This window comes from Sciurus carolinensis, chromosome 2 (assembly GCF_902686445.1).
Source record: "Sciurus carolinensis chromosome 2, mSciCar1.2, whole genome shotgun sequence".
Lineage (NCBI taxonomy): Eukaryota > Metazoa > Chordata > Mammalia > Rodentia > Sciuridae > Sciurus > Sciurus carolinensis.
The window spans coordinates 47642690-47661522 of record NC_062214.1 but is presented as its reverse complement, the minus strand read 5'-3'; the positions used below and the strand labels follow the sequence as shown (position 1 = coordinate 47661522).

The following is an 18833-nucleotide window of genomic DNA, read 5'->3' as shown; positions in this document are numbered from 1 at the left end:
AGAGGTTGGAGAGAAAGCATGAAGAGTGAGGAGTGTGCAGTTCTGGAGAATCTCAGGGACATCCCAGAGAGTGACACTGGCCCCCAGGAACAGGGAAGACTTTCTGTGCATGAGAACTTTGGCTGTGAGTGAAGTTGCCTGACTGGCATGTGTCACTCTGGGTTTTTCTTTGCACAAGTCTGCAGAACTTGCAGGGAAGTTGAATAGTAACATGATTTATTAACACGAACAGTGAGATTTCTAAATTTCATTCCCTGCTCTTCATGCCTTGCCTAATGCTTAACAAAGAGCATTCTGAAGGCTATATCTCAGCCTCACCCCTTACTTGCTCTTCGAGGGTTTGGTGTTGTCTGGGAAGGTTGGTGATGTGGAGATGGTTAAGAGGACAAGAGCAGATAGATGGGTGGAAAGACAGAAAGGGAAGGAGGTTTTTATTTCTTGGATCAGTCTCTGATCCCTTTTCTATTTTGAAAATTCAGGAAAGGAAGAAAGAGGGGAGAAAATTCTTCAGTCTGTGTAAAATGCTGATAGATTACAGAGAGGAGGTTTAAAGAGAAAAGATGGAACGACTGGAAGTAGCACAGGTTTTTGTCATTTCAAGTAAGAGTCTATAGGATTTTGTAAGAATAAGGCAAACAAATAAGGAGAACTTTAAGAAGAAACGCTTTGGTTTATAAATTTACTCCCCTAAACAATCTTCTAGACATTTGAGTGAAAACTTCAACTAACATTTCACACTTTTGTTTTGGGGTGGTGCTTCTCTGACTCTACATATATGCTGGGCCACATAAAGCTCCAATTTCTATTTGGGTTAAACACACCATGCACAATACAGAAATACATCTCAGAGGGTCTAGGTCTGTGTAACTTAGTGGTAGTGCATATGCTTAGCAGGCACAAGACCAGGGATCCTATCTCCAGCACCAAAAAATGTTTTAAAATAATAAAAAAAAAAAGAGAAGAAATATATCTCAGAAATGTACTTGCAAGGAAACAGCTGATATTATTCATCACACCATTTAAAGGGTATCCATTCATCTATGAGGCACCCTTGTCTGTCTAGCAGATGAATTAAAGTCCAGTTTTATTCCATTTTTTGGTTCATTTATGCCTTTCTCTTTGGCAAAGTCTTTGTATATAATCCAGCAGCCTCGGAAAGGTATCATGCCCAAGTTCAGGAAGTGTTTCCTCTCTGCCTGAAATTTCACAGAAAGCCCTGCTGCAGGAAGACATTGTAAAGGAAATGTTTCTTTTCATATGCTGAAGACAGACCCAAGTGCATCCAGCCCTGCCAAATTGAAGCTGCTTACCAGGGACCACATCAGCACGGAGGGGTGGAGGGAAGGGGAGAAACCAGTGCAGGCTGGTATTGCCAGACTCCCTGGGATTTGGGGACAGACCACTGCCAAGCAGCTGGGAGTTGAAGTGCCAGGAAATGTAAAATGCAGGGACAAGATGGATGAGAATCCTTGGCTCCCATTTTGTGCTTAATTGCCCAGAGGAAAAAGGCCAACAATGGGAACTGTAAATTGTCCTTGGAAAACAATCCTGGGAGTGGTTCTCCCCTTCTCTGCTCCCCAGTCAGGCCTCCCAGTCCACTCCTCCCCCAGCTTGTTTCTTCCTTGACCAGAACTGGCCTCCTTCTTAGGAGCCCCTTCAAGCTCTCTTCTGCTCCATCTGCCCTGCCCACACTTCCTCTGCATTTCCCTTCTCTAAACAAGACCTCACCCCCTTCCTGTTTTGCCTGGTTACTAATGACTTCAACCCAGAGACGGGAAATGTCCTACTAAGCCCCTTCCTTTGTCTTTACCTTCACAATTTTAGCTTAGCACTAGATCCAATGAACAAGAACTGCTTCAGGTGTTGAAAAATGGGATGCAATGTGCCGATGGTCCCTTCTGGTCCTTGGCACTGGGAAGTTCCATCACGCAGGAGGACCTTTGTTGCTAAGTCCAGACTGCACATGTGGCAGGCTTGGAAATGATGTGCCAGGGCAAAGCACAGAGGTGATAAATCACCGAGGCACACGAGCTTTAATCATTTTGAAAGCGACAACAGCCTCTAATATAAAAATGAAGCATTGAAGAAAAATATAATAAAGAAAGTGTGATTTCTATTTTTAGGGTTACAGTTCTTTTGTAAAACACAAATATTGATTTGTGTCATGTCCCTAAGTTTTGGATACCACTCTACATGCTTGTCCCAAAATGTTAGCACCAGTGCAATGTGAGTTTTCTAAAATTGCTTCCATGTCTTCTAGAGGATAATAATAGCTGATTTCTTCTCCAGAGATGTACAGGTGGGGTTAGGAATCAGAGGAGGGGTCCCAGGCCAGGGCTTGGGTGTCCTCCACAAGGAGGATTATGTGATGAATTGTTTGCTGGTTATGATGCCTGGAAGCAAGTTGACCCCTGGAATGTCTGGTCCAGGTCCAGGGATGTTCAGAAGGCCGGTGGTAGCTTCTGGCCTTTACCCTACTGCCCTTTTGACCTGAGCTTCCCTCCACAGCATGAAGAAAGGATTGGAAGAAGTGCCAGAGGCTAAGGCAATGTCTTCTACGATTCTTCCTTCCTTAATCTCTCTGGACCAGCACAGCTGCATTTCTATCAGGAAAATATTTTGGCAGATTCTTAAAACTGAAGATGTCCCAGGTTCAGTGAGGGTTCAGGTTGGCAGAGTGAAGGTGCTTGTCCTTTTTTTTGTCTGTGAGTAACAAAAGAAAATAGCCACGTGTCTTTCCAGTGCTGCAGACACTACAAAGCATTGTCCTGTCTCTGAATCTCACTTAATCCCCTCAGTGAGGAATTACTCCTACTGTTTTGTTGAAATCAAGATTCAAGGAAGCCAAATGACTTGTCCAAATTGACGCATTCTTTGGGCAAATATAGTAGTTCCCCTTTTCTGTAGATCCATGATCCCCAGTGGATGCATGAAACCATGGATAATACCAAACCCTGAACATATTTTTTTTTTCCTATACACACAAACCTACAATAAAGTTTAACTCATAATCTAGGCATAGAAAAAGACTTACAAAAATAATAACAAAACGAAATGATTATAATGATATGCTCTAATAAAAGTTATTTAAAACTTACGAATTGTTTATTTCTGGTATTTTCCACTTAATGTTTTTTTCCTGCAATTGACTGCGGGTAGCTGAAACCCTGGCTGAGAACAGACTACTGTATTTATGAGTACTGAGTATCAAGCACTGTTGTAGCTGTGGGAATGTGGAGATGGAGAGTGGAAGGGTCTCTTGTCCTCTTGGCATTTACAGGCTGCACTCAGGGATGAGCTTATCCCAGAATGAACTGAGAGCAAAAATAGCCATTTCTCTGAGTGTCCCATTTCAGATTGAACTGAGATGCCCTTAGGGACTTGTTACTTCATCAAGACGTATGTCAGAGCAAAAGATCAACTTGCCATCCCTGGAGGGGACAGTGGCTCTGATTCAGACTGCCCATCTCATAGCATTGCACGGTATTACCCTGTGTGACTTAGCAGTCTCCAGAGAAGCTGAAGACAGTGAAATGTGTCCAGCTCAATGACTATAGGAAGCATTGCCCAACTCTTGGAAGATTCAGAAGACACTGGGGGATTTTTCAGGGGCTTGGGAAATATTAAATAAGGCTTATGAAACACTTTTTTGTTGTTGTCCAGGGTCTTGCACACTCTGGGCAAGTGCTCTATCGCTGAGTTATAATCCCAGCTCTATGAAACAGCTTTTTAAGAAAGGGCTGCATCAGTCTTTCGATACAATTTGTATTCCCCTTCATTTTTCTAAAAAGAGTCAACAAATTACCATAAAACAAGGATAGAAAGATGAGTAATAGATTAAGATTTAAAATATGCCTTACAACAATCAGGTTCAGTGGCACAGGCCTGTAATCCCTGTGACTTGGGAGGCCAAGGGAGGAAGATCACAAATTCAAGGCTGGCCTCAACAACTTAACAAGATCTGTCTCAAAACTAAAAAGTAAGAAGGACCAGGAATGTAGCTCAGTGCTAGAGTACCCCTGGGTTCATTCCCAGTACTGCAAAAAATAAAACAAAAGAGAAAAGAGAAAAGAAAGAAAAACCTCATTCACTGGAAGAGAAGGAAAATGAATCTTTAAAATAAAATCTATTAAGGATGTTTGATGAATGAAATTATACAGTTCACATCTGAGTTCCCTGATCACCAGGGCACAAGGCGAAAGGCCAAGACTGGCATGGCTTTTATCCATTTGCTAGCTAGGAGAGTAGGTCAAGTCCATTGTAAAGATTTACACTTGTCTCTGCATGCCAAAGGGTGTCCTGTGCCTTGTAGCTCTGAGGAAAGGACAGTGAGCACAGACATGGTCTTTAACAGCTTTTCATTTAACAAGAAATAGTATCCTGGAGGTCACTTATCATAGCCAAGCATTATTTTTAAGATCTGTGAATTCCAGTGATTTTTGGCTGAGGCCTGGTGGAATGTTGGCTGAAAGACCCTGTGGGGGTGTTGAAGAACTGTTTACTGGGACTGTGGTCAGAGACTTGGCTGAAGCACAGAAGCACCTTATGCATGAAGGTTTCTACAGCAGGGGAATTCCTCTCATGGGCCAAATTGTAAAATGTTAACTTATACTGTACCCAGTGCAAGATCACCTTCTAAACTCTTCATTGTCCACTTTTAAGGCAATGTCCCTGGTTGCCATCTGGCTTATGGACAACTCTGCTTCTCCACCCTGCTGTGCATCCTGGCATCACCCCCTGGCACCTTCCTGGTGCCCAAGCACCACCCAGCTCCGGGTATTATAATGTAGATGGGATCTTGTCCTGTTTATTCCCCAGCTTGGTGAGCTGGGACAAATTCTCAGTTTCTCTGGAGAAAAGGGGACTTGTATTGAGTAACTATAAAATTGTTTCTTTGGCTTTCATTTGCTACTTTCCTTCCACAATATGGCTCCCTAGGACAAAGGTCCAGGGGTGATCAATGATCACTGGGCTTGAGAACTGCTTCTCTGAAAGTTTTTCATCTGGAGAGGGCTGTCTGCTCTAGTGCTTGCCATGGTCCAATGATGAGGCTCAGAATTTCACATTCGAATCAAACTGAGGCCGATGCTTATTTGGGAATGGCTTTGCCAATGGCAGGAGGACCCAGTTTGACTGCTCCTGTTGTTGGATAAGGGCAGATGGCTCATTACCTTCAGACATGACGTGGCCAGGCCGTCCTAAAACAGCACACAGTCAGATGATTATCTAGAATCAGGTGACAGTGGAAAAGACCCAAATGACGTCACTGTGCCCAGCATACCTCTGCCTGAAATGTCCAAGTGAGCTGTCACTATGCTGTTTTCATGAAATCATTAAGAGAATTAAGGAGTGGGCAGAAACTGTCAATCTTAGGCTCTCAAAAACATATTCCTTCTATGAACACTCCCTCAGATGGTCTGCCTCAATAGGCTGCTTCTTGGCTACCTAGTGTCAGTGGAAAAGTGTGAATCTCTCTATTCTGGTTCATTCTGGCCTCCTTATGGCTGCAAGGTCCAGGTGAACTTGAGGAAAATTACTAAGGTTTCAGGACCCCTTTCAAGGAAACAAATGCTTACCTATCATTATGAAGTTGGAGGTGAGAGTGGAAAGAAATAGTTTTCTTTTTTAAAATTTTATTTTTGAGATAGGGTCTCACTAAGTTGCACAGGATCCTCCCACCTCGCATCTCGAGGAGTGGGTATTAAAGGCATGTGCCACTGTGTTCTGCAAAAAGAGGATCTTGTACTGGAGAGACTGAGATGGGAGAAAGACAAGTTCAAGGCCAACCTGGGCTATATAGGGAGACCCTGTCTTGGGGGAGGGGTGGAAAGAGAGAGAGAGAGAGAGAGAGAGAGAGAGAGAGAGAGAGAGAGATATCTTATTCTCCCTTCTCTGTTAAGAGGACTCTTATTTGAAGCTCTTTTCTATGAGCTGTGAATGGACTTTTTTTTTTTTTTTTTTTTTGGATTATGGATTTAACCCAGGGATACTTTACCATGGAGCTACATCCCTAGTCCCTTTTATGGTCTATTTTGAGACAGTATCTCATGTTGCCGCCTGCAGCAACAATCCTGCGGGAATTTATCGGAGGTGGACTGGGAATGAACTACTTATCTTTTTCTGGGCTACTTCCTTGCTTACTTGCTTGTTTGCTTGTTTATAGAGGAAGAGAGGCTTTGCTTAGAGGAAGAGAGGATTTGAGAGGAAGAGAGACTTTGCTTAGAGGGAGAGAGACTTTGCTTAGAGGAAGAGAGACTTTGCTTAGTTTTAGAGGTGCTATACTTTCAGAGAGGCTACGCTTATCACATAGGCTAGCTTTCAGAGGTGCTACTTCTTAGAGTTCTGCTGCTTCTTCTTAGAGGTGCGTCCTGCATCCTGTGTCCTAAAGGTGTGTGCTAGAGGTGCGTGCTTCTTAGTGGTGCGTCCCGCGTACTGCATCCTTCATTCTGCGACCTAGCGACCTAGAGGTGTGTTCTTAGTTCCCCGTCCTGCCATCCGTAACCTCCTCCCAGGTGAAGAGAATGTCTTATATACACTAAGGCAGCCAATCAGCTTAGGATTAAGTAGCACGGTTGGAGCATGCACCACGGTACCAATCAAGGAAGAATGGGGAACATCTGTTGACCACTAGTGCAGAGGAGACATTAACTAATCAGGCAAAAGGTCATAAGAGATCACGCCATGTTAACACTAATTATGCGCCACCTCTTGGCTCAACGCCAGCAGTCATCTTAGAGCTGCTTAAACACGTCTCTGCAATCTCGCTAAGTTTCTTAGAGCCTCACTAAGTTGCTGAGGCTGATCTTGAACTTGAAATTCTCCTGTCTTAGCATCCTGAATTGTTGGGATTATGGGCACGTGCCACCTAGCCTGCTCAGGCATGTTTCTGTTTCCTTCTTCTGTCTGCTCTTCTCCCTCCTTTTCCCTCCCCTCCTGCTTCTTTTCTAATCAGTGAGCGAGCGCGCCCTGTTGGTATTGGTGCCTTTTGGGTCCTCCACATTCCATCTACCCCTCCATCAGTATCTGCATCTGCAGCACTTAGAGATAGGAACATTCTCCCAAGTCCAAGGCTTTGAATTGGATGACCTCTGTTATAAGCTGAATTGGTCCCCCCATAAATTATTATTTTGAAGTCCTCACTGCCTGTACTTCAGAATGTGACCCTTTTGGATATAGTCTCTTAAAAGAGGTATTTAAGGTACAATGAGTTATTTAAGGCAGATCCTAATCTAATATGACTGGTGTCTTGATTAAGAAGAAATGAGGACACAGGTTTACAGAGGAATGGCCTGGTATGGACACAGTAAGAAGACAAACATCTACTAGCCAAAAAGAGAAGGCTCAGGGGAACCAACCCCACCACCCTTTGCTCTCAGATTCTAGCCTCCAGATCTGGGAGGAAATAAACTTCTGTTGTTCAAGCCACCCAGTCTCTGGGACTTTGTCATGGTAGTGCTGACTGATTCACACATTCTCTAACCAGGAGTGTGCAATGACAGGTTCTCTGCGATGGCGGCTACAGCCTCTCTGGGCACAGACTGAGCCAGGAGTTGGGCCTGTCTGTGAATGGTAAAGCCATTTCACAGCAGCAAGGACTTTTTCTTGAAAAACATCAGCCTGCTGTTTATAAAGGTCCTTCCCCTGAACTTGCAGCTGCAGACCTTGTTCAACTTGAGATGAGATGTTAAATAAACCTTACAGGAGGTCATTGTTTTAGGCTGGACTCCTGCACTGAGTCCTAACAGACCAGCATAAAAATACAAATGCAATTACCCATGCTAACTTGCAAGGTCACTAAACTGAGATGAAATTGTTTATTTGACCTTCCAAGAAATCAGTGTTAGATACAGTTCCCTCTGCCTCAGTCCTTACACAAAAAAGTCATGTAAAATAACCTGATGTGAACGAATCAGCTCTTTTCCTATTGTTCTGTCACCCTGTCTGTCATACAAGGAAAGTAACTTTGAAATTATCAATTCACTTTTTGCTTTTCTTTCTACTTTATTTAGCATTTCTTCATCTATAAAACCAATCTCCTCTGCCTGGCCCTTTGGAACATATAAACTATTTTAAGAATGAAGTGTTACCTGATTCAAGAATCAATTTTATTTATTTATTTTTTTGGTGCTGGGGATTGAACCCAGGGCCTTGTGCTTACGAGGTAAGCACTCTACCAACTGAGCTATATCCCCAGCCCCTTGATGGGTGATTTGTTTACCCATTCTTTTTCAGACTCTGGGTGGAAGAGGGAAAGTTGAGGACTAATGTCAACCACAATTCACCTTAAATATTGGGGTTTTGCAGATTTCTGCCTGAGCACCTGCTGTGAGAGAACAAGAGAGGTGTTCTACTAATGTGCACACTCCTCCAGTAGATGAAGGGCCTTTACCTTGACAATGGTTTGTACCATTCATGCTGGAGACTAATGGTACCCAGGGTAGAATCAGGTGAAATTCCATCCATATTACTTATTTGTATCTCAGCATTATAAAGAAAATTTCTACAAGGTGGTTATGTGTATCATTTTTTTTTTTTTTTTAGATCATCCATGACAATTTTAACAGGATTCCAATTCTAATAATATAAACTTCAGGATTAACACAAAAGACATTCCCTTCTATGGGATAGGGAAATTGTGGCACAATATAGAAAAATAGTGCAGTTGACAGCCTATGATTTTTCTTCTGTTAGTTTTAGGTTGAGATGCTGTCTTCAGAGACGTCTTTAGAGCAAATGTCTGGCTACTATGATAGATCTGGTGAAATCTCCTCTACCCCATGTCCATGCCTGCTCCCCATCCAGAGCCATAAGCTCCAGGATACAACTTCTTTCCCTGTTGACTTCCAAAGAGAAATTTCAGGCATTAACTCCAAAGCTGTGTATTAAGTTCCAAGTGTGTACCCCCTTTTTCTTTGTCTTTTTCTTTTCCCCAAAATAAGAATTTAGCATTCACAGGATACTGCTCACATACATCCCAAATGCTTAAATTTTATTCCTAATTGCAAACAAAAATTGGCTCAACCCTTACTTAGGAGGGACATGATTAATACTTATTAGCCACGACACATCCCTGGTAGCTAACCTCTGTGGTCTTACTCACAGCCCACAGAGTCCTGTGCTTAGTGACGTGGCTGGAACGCTCATGCAGCTCTTTCCTCCATGGGATGGGGCACAGACGTCAGAGGGAGGCTGTGACATAAGAGCCAGGGTTTCTGATTAAGATTTACTGTTTTCAGCGTGTCTTAGCTAAGTGACTTCAGCTCTATGTAAGGCTGAGCAGTAACTCAGCTTATTGCAATCGTGCTCCCCTGCCCCATGCAGATGCAAGAACTGCGTCAGAGGGTGACACGCAATGACTGCAGTGGAAGAGTACAGTGTGTCCCCGGATGCAAGTGCTTCCTATAAGAGAAGTCACTCATTTGGTGGCACTTGGCGCATAATGAGATGTTTTCCAAAGATAAAATCCTTGTCAGGGTCTTCAAGAATATGATAAAACTGTAATACAATTGTGAAGTGTTCAAGATGAGAAAAGGCCTTTGCCTAGTATTTTTATAGTCTCTCAGAAGAAGTGGGCCCACCGTAACGAAAATGTTGTCTGCCTCCTGCTGCCCACACTACTGTCCTGGTCATCTCCTTCAATGGAAACTGGGGTGTTGCTTTGGATTTGAGACTCTGATAAGAAAATGATCAAAGAGGACTCTCAATACTTAATACTCTGTGCTTTCTCCTCTCACACTGAATCTGACAACTCAGTGTGGTGGACGTGACTGTCAATACTGGGACAATACCTTTCTAAGATCCCAGAGCTTTCTTGTCTGTGCTCTGGAAGTGCTGAGCTGCTGTGTAACAAAAGCAGTCCAGGCGGGGAGGCCACACATAGAGGCCATGTGGAGAGGAAGACCTGAGACAACACCGACATCCCAGCAGAGTCTAACATTTTGGTGGTCCCCATAGCCCTGGCCCTGTGAACAAGCCATCTTGGATGTTCCGCCAGGTGAGGCCCCAATGACCCAGGACAACTAGTATTGCTTTCAGCAGAAGAACCCCAGTTCAACCCATACTTGTGAAAAATAGTAAATTACTGTTTAAAACCATGAAGTTTTGGGGTGCTTTCTCTGCAGTAACTGATAATAAATACAGTTCTAGATAAAAGGACAGACCAACCTTGGGCCCTAACTCAACATTTGCCCCATGTTGTAGTACAATAAACCCAACAAACCTGCCTGTCTGCATCAGCTTAGGGGTTGTGGATTCTGACGCCTGGCAAGGTGAGGGTAAGTTACTGGATCAGATGGAAGGACAGGTCATGTGAGCCGGGGTTTGGGCAGGTAGCTCTCATTATGGTAACTGAAGTCCACTTCACGGAGGGTGTTTGTCTTCAATCCTGGAGGTCAAACAGCATCAGACTGAGTGATGGTCATCAGGGTTCTAACAGGCACAAAGTCTGGGGGAGTAGTTTACGTGGTCAAGGAGCTTCAGATGGAGATCTCCAGGGAACTAGCCCCAAGTCATGTCTACTCTTTTGGGAAGACCCCATAGCAGTGGAAGGGCCCTCTCCCATACTTAGGGCTTAGGAAACAAGGGACCAATTCTCCAATAGTTCTCAGTGGCCTCTAACTGGCCCCCGAACTCCCAGCATCTTTGAAGTGTTCTATCATGGTGTGTATCTTCCAGAGGTCCTGGAGGATGTGGGTCTCCATGTGCTCCGAAGGCTTCCTGGTGTAGTAGACTTCACTACATTCTCTAAAGTCCAGAAAAAGGCTTGTGGTCCTCTCAGGAACCCACTCCAGTAGCTTGGTAGGATATGCTTGGAGCTGGGTATGGAGAGAGCTGAAACTAAGGCTTGCCTAGACTTGGTGTTAAAGTCCTATGGCACTTAGCTCTGCCTTTTAGGGACATAGGAGGGAAACATCTGACAGGTTAGGTATTTAAGCTTCTGCTCCAGTTCATCTTTAGTTCAAACCAATGTCAGTTGCACAGGTTTCTTCTTTCCACTTCTCCCCACAGGTGTTTTAGACTAAAATTATGTAAAATGATATTCCCACAGATCAAAAAGAGTGTCACATATAGAAAATCAACTGTAGTAAGCAATCACCTCACTATGGGTTGGGCAATATGATGTTAATTCAACCAGTTCTGTTATTGTGAATCCTAGGTGAAACTCTGGTCTATTCTGGCCACATTTGTAGGGTTCACCTGCAAGTTAGAACGTAACCTGAGATTAGATACAGTGATTGCCCCTGCTCTAAAAATGATAGTGATTAATTGTTAAGGTAACAGCAATGCTAGCTTTTCAAGGATGAAGCTTGAATAAATAAACTCCTGAGATGTAAAAGTTAGATGTTCATAGTAGAGAATGCACTCTACTTCATAGTTCTCTACTATGCATTCTCTACTATAAACTTGCAGTTTATAGTACAGAATGCACAGCTTGGGTCTTAAGTAGAGCTGGTTTCTGGACTCTGTGCAGGTTAACATTCATTCAGGGAACAGGCCCTGCCCTTGACACTCTGTAGCCCAGGAGAACTTGACTCTGCCTAAAGTTTTCCTATGAAGGGAGAACTGAAGTTCCTAGGAGTCAGTCATAGTCAGAAAGAAGGTTAAGTGGAGCCACTTACTTGGTTATTAGCAACATTTTTTGAGATAAGGACTTGAGTGCCATTTGTTTAAGAGGTGGTCCCAGGAAGCAGGCAGGACAGGAAGAGTCAGGCAAGAAAAGAAGCAACAAAGAATGAGTTCTGTTTTCAGGAACCTCTGAATGTATGCAGACTGTCTCCCAGAATGTCCCTTCCAAGAACAAAACTGTAGCCATGAACTTGGTGTCTGATCTTCAACCTATACTTAAGGGCTGTGTCTCCTGCACCCAGGCCTGGAGAATATTGGGACATGTGCCTTCAGGGAGCATAAATGTGTCCATCATACCTGGGGTAGCTGAGGGGCTGCAGCTCCAATACAACGTAATAAATGGTTGTCTACCTCTAGTCTCAGCTCTCTGTGCTGGGCTACAGGATTCCACCATAAGATCTTATCTCTCCAACCTGTAACCAACAATCCTCATCTGAATATTTGGAAGACACAGTAATGTAATATTTAATCATTAGCTGGAAGTTTGGTGGCAGGTTATTATGGAGGCAAAGACAAACTTCATCTTCACTGTGACCTTGAAAGAGGAAGTTACAGGGAAGGTCAGCAGACCACTATGTAGATGCCTGAGCTTTGCCCAGGATCTCTCTGTGGGTCTCAGATCATGGCAGAGCTCTTGTTGACTGGTTTGTTTGCTCATTTTGTAAGAGATCTGCTAAAAAGGCCTTAAGAAGGCTTGAGAGTCACATCTACAGTTTTAAAAAATTATACATAGAACAAGGAAGGATTTGTCCTGTATAGTCCCAAAGGATAAAGCCAAGTACAAGGGGAGTGTGTGTGTGTTGGGGGGCTGGTATTGGGGATGTGGCTCAGTGGTAGAGCGCTAACCTGAGATGTGTGAAGCCTTGAGTTCAATCCCCATTATGGAGCACATATGTGTGTGTGTGTGTGTGTGTATAAACATATTCATATATTCATATATATTTATATATACACACAATGGCAGTGTGTGTTGTTTTTTTGATGTTCTGCATTTTCCCCTTAGGATTTGAGAAATTCATTGATTCTGATATACATTCAGATGTAACGAATGGAATTCACATTTCCAAGTATAAAGAAAATATCTTTCTAATAGATATAACAGTCCAATTGGGTGGAGTGGCACATGCCTATAATTCTGGCAACTTGGAAGGCTGATTCAGGAGGATTGCAGGTTCAAAGCCAGGCTCAGCAACTTTGCAAGGCCCTAAGCAACTTAGTGAGACCCTATCTCAAAATAAAAATTAAAAAGGATTGGAAAGTATATCCGTGGTAAAATGCCTCTGGGTTGAATCCCTAGAAACAAACAAACAAACAAAAAGATACAACTGTCTATAATCTCAATGAGTTTCCACATGAGGTAGTGAGAAGCTCACCTCCAGAAGCATTCAAGAAAAGGCTGAACAACCATTAGCTAAGTATCTTTCAAAGAAAATGAGCACATCAAATAGGGAGTTCAATTGAAGTCATCTATTGGGCCACTGTGTCATTTAGAAAATATTTATTGAACAATGTGACCCAGCACTGTTGAAAGTGACAAGTGAAAGGAATAGAAATATAGTAGACTGCATATGCTCTAATGACTGTGAACTCCAGCAACCTTCTCTTTTTGCTCTGTTTCTGGCTGCTGCTCTTTGTTTTGACTACCAACACCGACTAGCCTGGGTAACTATTTATTGTCGTTAAAACAACTCCAGTCATTGATGTTTCCCCACAAATCATCACCTTCCTGCTTACCCCTGCTTCACATATCAAAGCAGGAAGATGAAGGAAGAAGCTAGTGACCCTTGGTTGTCCCGTCCAAGCCTGAAATCCCAAGTGAGAGGACTGTAGCAACTTCCCGTCCTGCACATGATCACGCTACTTTCTTTGTCCCTGTGAGTCATGCCTTGTCACCCTTGTAACATTACTCACTCTGTGGGGCTCAGGAATCCAGCACATAAATTCCTGGGGCTGGGAGGAGGATGAGGCTGAATGCTAAGAGGTTAGTCCCTGGGGCACAATCGCTCAGGCAAATGAATGTTCTAGATTACTGAGGCTCAGCACTACAAACCAGATAATAAATAAAAACTGTAGTTATTTCCACTTATTTTTTTTAAAAAATGAATTAGTAGGCAGGTGAGGCAAATTTAGAGGCAAATTAGCCCCTACTTATTGACATGGTTTCCTACCTATGCTTTTCTGGATATATATGTATGTGTGCATGGATGAGTGAATGTATGTGTGTTTGCAATAGAAGAGTCACATTGCCAGACAATATAACATGCCTCCTCATTTAAAGTCTATTGTGAATGTCTTTCTATGTCAATAAATTTACATGATCAGTTTCAAAGTTACCAAGCTCTCCACTGACATGGATGTAAATTTTTCTAAGACTGTAAATTACTTTTAAATTTATCTTTCTAAAGTATATCACACACTCTTCTGCCTTCTTTGAATTTGGTTTCCTAACATGACATAAGCTTTTCTCTAGGTGTCAGAGATGCTGTTATTCTATAAACACAGGGTATAAAGTAAGGGAGCAGTTTGGTAGAGAGAAAAGAGCTCTGGATGAGGAATTGGCAGTGGCTCTGATTTTCCCACAGGTTTGCTCTGGCTCTTGGTTGTGTTATGTAAATGTCTGGGTTTGATTTTCTGATTTTACAAAAGGGAGGGTTTATCTGATCATGTCCTGAGGGTTCCTGCTGGTTTTGTAAAGCATCCTCTCAGGCTTACCATCTGCAGGACAGGTCTAGTTTCTTTGCTATAAATTCATCTTAAATACTTCAGCAGGACAGCTGAAGCAGGAAAGCTCACAGGAGCAATTACCCTTTGGAGAGGAGAGAGTCCCCAAAGAAAGGAATCACACCCAAGTAGGATGTGTGGCCACACCACATCTCTGGTGGGGTACACTATTAAGGATGCAGATTCCTGGGCCCAACTTGGCTCCTCCCAGTTAAAACTTCGGTGGGTGGGGGCACTGATAACATGCTTTTCAATAAGTAACTCTGAATTTTGCCAAAGGAACTATAGTTCATTGCGTCAATCCCAAAGTATTATTTCTCCTAAGATTTTGGAATGTTTTTGCAAGTTCCTCTGATTGTTGATTGTTAGATGCTTGGTTTGGAATGGGGGTGGGCAAAATGGAGGCAGAAGGAAGATTAGCACTGACATACTGACATTCTCCCCCCACAATGTTCCACAAAAAAGAAAGAAAGAAAGAAAGAAAGAAAGAAAGAAAGAAAGAAAGAAAGAAAGAAAGAAAGAAAGAAAGAAAAACTCATCCTGTATGGTTTTCTTTGGAATTTGTGGTTATAAAGCATATGCCTCGTTGCTTTTTTTTTTTCTTTATTCACAATGCCCTTTTCTACCTATCTATTCATGGTTTTAAACCTCATCCTTCTCATGATCCAGATGAACCTCAGATTCTGACCTTCATCAACTGCCTAGCCTTTGGGACTTGCCATCTCCCAGGACAGAGTCGTGTATACAGAGAACACTAGAAGCTGTGACTATGTGGTTGCCCTCAAATTGATTGCTTCATTCATTGGAATGGGTTGCCAGGGTCCTGTGAGGAAGGTTTTGCATAGTTGTGTGGTCTGAATGATGTAGATTCCACAGGATTTATCTTGGCTCTGCCCAGAGGCGACTTGGCTTTGATAAGGAGCCCTGTAGTTGAGTTGTTTTGGCCTCTGAGAAGTTAGAAGAGCAGAATCCCTGGGTTCCACTTAATTCTCTGAGAGTATGAGGGCCACATTTTGTCTGGTTTAATATTTCCTTGAGATCTTAGAATACATTGTTATTCATCCAACAACCTCTAGTGATTAAACATCTCTTAAACTCTTGGAAGATGCCAGACCCTGTAGGAGGTAACCATCTATCAGAACAAATCAACAATGGACTCATTATTGATAACCTTTGTCACTTTTCAGAGAATTAAAGAGATAATTCAAATTCTAGGGAAATGTAATTTTACATATGCCAATTTAAACATAATCAAATAGATAGGAAAAAAGTTATTCATTATTCACTAAAGATATTTTTCATTTAAATTAAACTTCCCCATCTTTATGAAAGCTATTTGCATGGAAAACTTTTACAAACAGGTTACATGTTTCTCATTTCTGTTTTATTTTATTTTTTTTTTTACTTTAATTTTTGCAGTGCTGAGGATGGAATCCAGGTCTTGCACATGGCAGGAAAATACTATACCCTCAGCCCTCTCTATTCTTTTCTGGTTTTTTTTTTTTTCTTCATCTCCATCTCCAACAGATTTATTTTTTAAAGAAATGGATTGAGAGAGGAAACAAAACATGAGGCACAGAAGTGTGGAATAGAAAATAAATACAAATGCAAGCAGTTTTGTTAACAATAAGTGTTCGAAGATCAAGCTGTTCCCTTAACAAAGCTAAAGATTTCAGTCTCTGGTATTTGGAATTTAGGCTGCAGTCCTTATTTTTGGATGAATCACTGGGTATGTGGCACAGTCCATGCTTTTAACCAGATTTGAACAGAAGAATGGCCACTTGGCCCAGGTAGAAGGAGATGAAGTGTTTGGTTTCATGTGTCACATAACTACCAAATTTCCTCCTCTCCACAATGCAGCGCCAGGTGGGGCTGTACTTCTGGTCGAACTCCTTCTTGACGTGGGCTGCAATATCCTTTTCTGTTACATTTTTCTAACATCTGAGGAGCACACCCCACCCAGTCCTGTTGCATCTTTTCCAACATGTCCACATTTTTGACCGCCATCTTTTGGTCATGCATAGTTACCATGAGTCAGTGACTGACTGACTGCTATACTCTGTGCAGCTCAAGCCCAGAGGGAGTTTTTGTTGCTACTGAAGTGGAGGAGCATCTAAAATCCTCTCTTTTCTTAAGTTACTTTGGCTTGGATTTTATTTTAAATTATCCTGCTATATATATTGTGTTCTGATGAGCCCAATGAACCATATGACTGCCCCCTGCTTATTCCAAACTCTGGCCAGCAGGACCTCAGGTCACTCTCTGGGCCCTTTTCTTCATTCAGTGTTTGCACCAGTGTCTGTCAGTGGTCACCTGCTCTGAACAATATGTTCTTTGCTAGTTCTTGTCCACCATACTGAGTCCACATACTCTTCCATCTTGAGTCTGATCCATGTCATCATTTCTTGCTCATTCTTCTGTGGGAGGCTCCTGAGAGCCCACCCTGCCTCCAGCATCTTCTACCCACATTCCTTCCTTACCTAGCAGCAAGGAAGCTCCTTCTTTTTAAACCACCAGCCAGATCATTTACTTATCCTGATGGAGACTCTGTGTTAGTCAGCTTTCAATCATTATTACAAATACCAGAGATAATCAACTTTCAAAAAAGGAAAGATTTATTCAGACTCACAGTTTTGTGTGTTTCAGTCCATGGTCAGCTGGCCCTTTGCTTTTGAGTCTGGGGTGAGGAAGTAAGTACATCATGGCAGAGGAAGCTGCTCATGTTATGGCAGCCAGGAAGCAAAAGAGAGCATGAAGAGATAAAAGTTCCACAAACCTGTTTAAGGGAATACCTCAAATGAGCTAACTTCCTCCCTTTGGGTCCTACCTTCTGAAGATTCTCCCATTTCCTGATAGTACATGGGCTGGGGACCAAGTCTTTAACACATGGACCTTGGAGGGACACTTATCCATAGCAGACCCACAATCATGTTCCACAGCACTGATGATGGTGTCCCTTTCCTGGCCTCTGTGGCTGAACATGGCCCCTCTAGATCCTTCTGAAGTGACTCATAAGACTATCATCTCCATGGCTTCTTTTCCTTTATTTGAACAACCAAGCCTTTGCTCAGTGTGCTCTCTCTACCTGGACTTCCCTTTTCTCTTCAACTCCTCTTGCCTGGTCCCTTTTGTCATTTGATTCTTTGATGAAATAGGCCTTCCTCATTCTTGTCCCAAGTCACTTCAGCCATGCTTTGTCACAACCCTCTTGTCTTTTTCATTTCATGGCACTGACTTGACTCCATGGCCTATGAGAGCCCCCCACCTGCAGTCTGGCTTCCCTTGCCCAACCTATATGGTGCCCGCCAACGAACAGGGAGCTTATTAACATGGGCTTGCAAAGTGGAAGGTTTGGGTTGTCTGAGCAACATCTTTCTGTTCCAAAGGCTTAACCCTTTCTAACCAGTCAACAGGACATCCCATTAGCCCATAGAGAGCTGCCTATACTTGCCTGGAGAAAGTCCAGCCTCCTGTATCCTGCTCACCTGCTTCCTACTCCTGCTGAGAGAATGTTTGGGAACTGTCACAGTAGCATCTTCCACGGAATGTCAGGGAAAGGTAGTGGTCCTAAGACAAAAAGATTTTAGCACAGAGGAATCTCCCTGGAGTCTTACTGGTGCTAATCCCTGAGAGAGTGTATTTCCAAAGTCTTCCTGGGCCAAGACTCTTATATGCCCCAAAACATCGCAAATGACTTTTGTTCTGTGGAGCAGACTTTGGTAAACACTATTTCAAGGAAAGAAATAGGATGGTGGGTGGTCACTGTGCTTTTGAGCACACCTTGTGCTTAGGTTGAGGTGAGACCAGAAACCAGCACTGTTATGGGGCACAACTTAAGAACAGACCGATCACCACTGAGAAGTCCAAATTTGAGAGTCTTTATTAAGCTGGCCGGCTGACTGTCTCACACAATGCCTCAAAAAATGGCTATTGGGAGAACAGTCCTGACCACAGGGTTGTAGGGGTTCTTATACCAAAAATCACATTAATCATAAGTGTCTGTTGCTATGATTCGAAATTACACATTAACATCATGAGATCATCAACAGAGGGGGAAGTGGGTCAAAATGACCCTTACTTAGGTACAAACTAAAGAATGGTTACTAACATCCACACAATCACTGTTCACATGGTACATTGTTTAGGAGCAATAGGAATAAAAAGAGAGCAATTCTTTAATACATAGGAGTTGCCATTGTATTTTATTAAACATGTCACACCAAGTAATTGATGATGGGCACAGAGGCGGGATGTTCCCATGGGAGAAGCTTATTTCCTACATAACATGGAGTCTCAGAGCAAAATGGAGTCTGTTTAGTCATTTCCCTTAGAGTCTGGCCTATAATATTCTCATGGAGTCAGATCTGTCAGTCCGTCACAAGCACCATCTAAGTGCAGTATGGAACAGGGTGTCAGAAACCTTGGGGTAACCAGGGCAGGTGCCTCTAATCAGGGAAGTTAGGGATCTACTTACTTCCAGACTGCAG

The 18833-nt window shown here is 42.8% G+C and overlaps 1 pseudogene; it reads right to left on the bottom strand.

Annotated features, from left to right (window-relative positions):
- Nucleotides 1-16013: 16013 nt before the first annotated feature.
- On the bottom strand, nucleotides 16014-16368 carry LOC124977413 (dynein light chain 1, cytoplasmic-like; annotated as a pseudogene).
- Between the last annotated feature and the right edge of the window lie 2465 nt (nucleotides 16369-18833).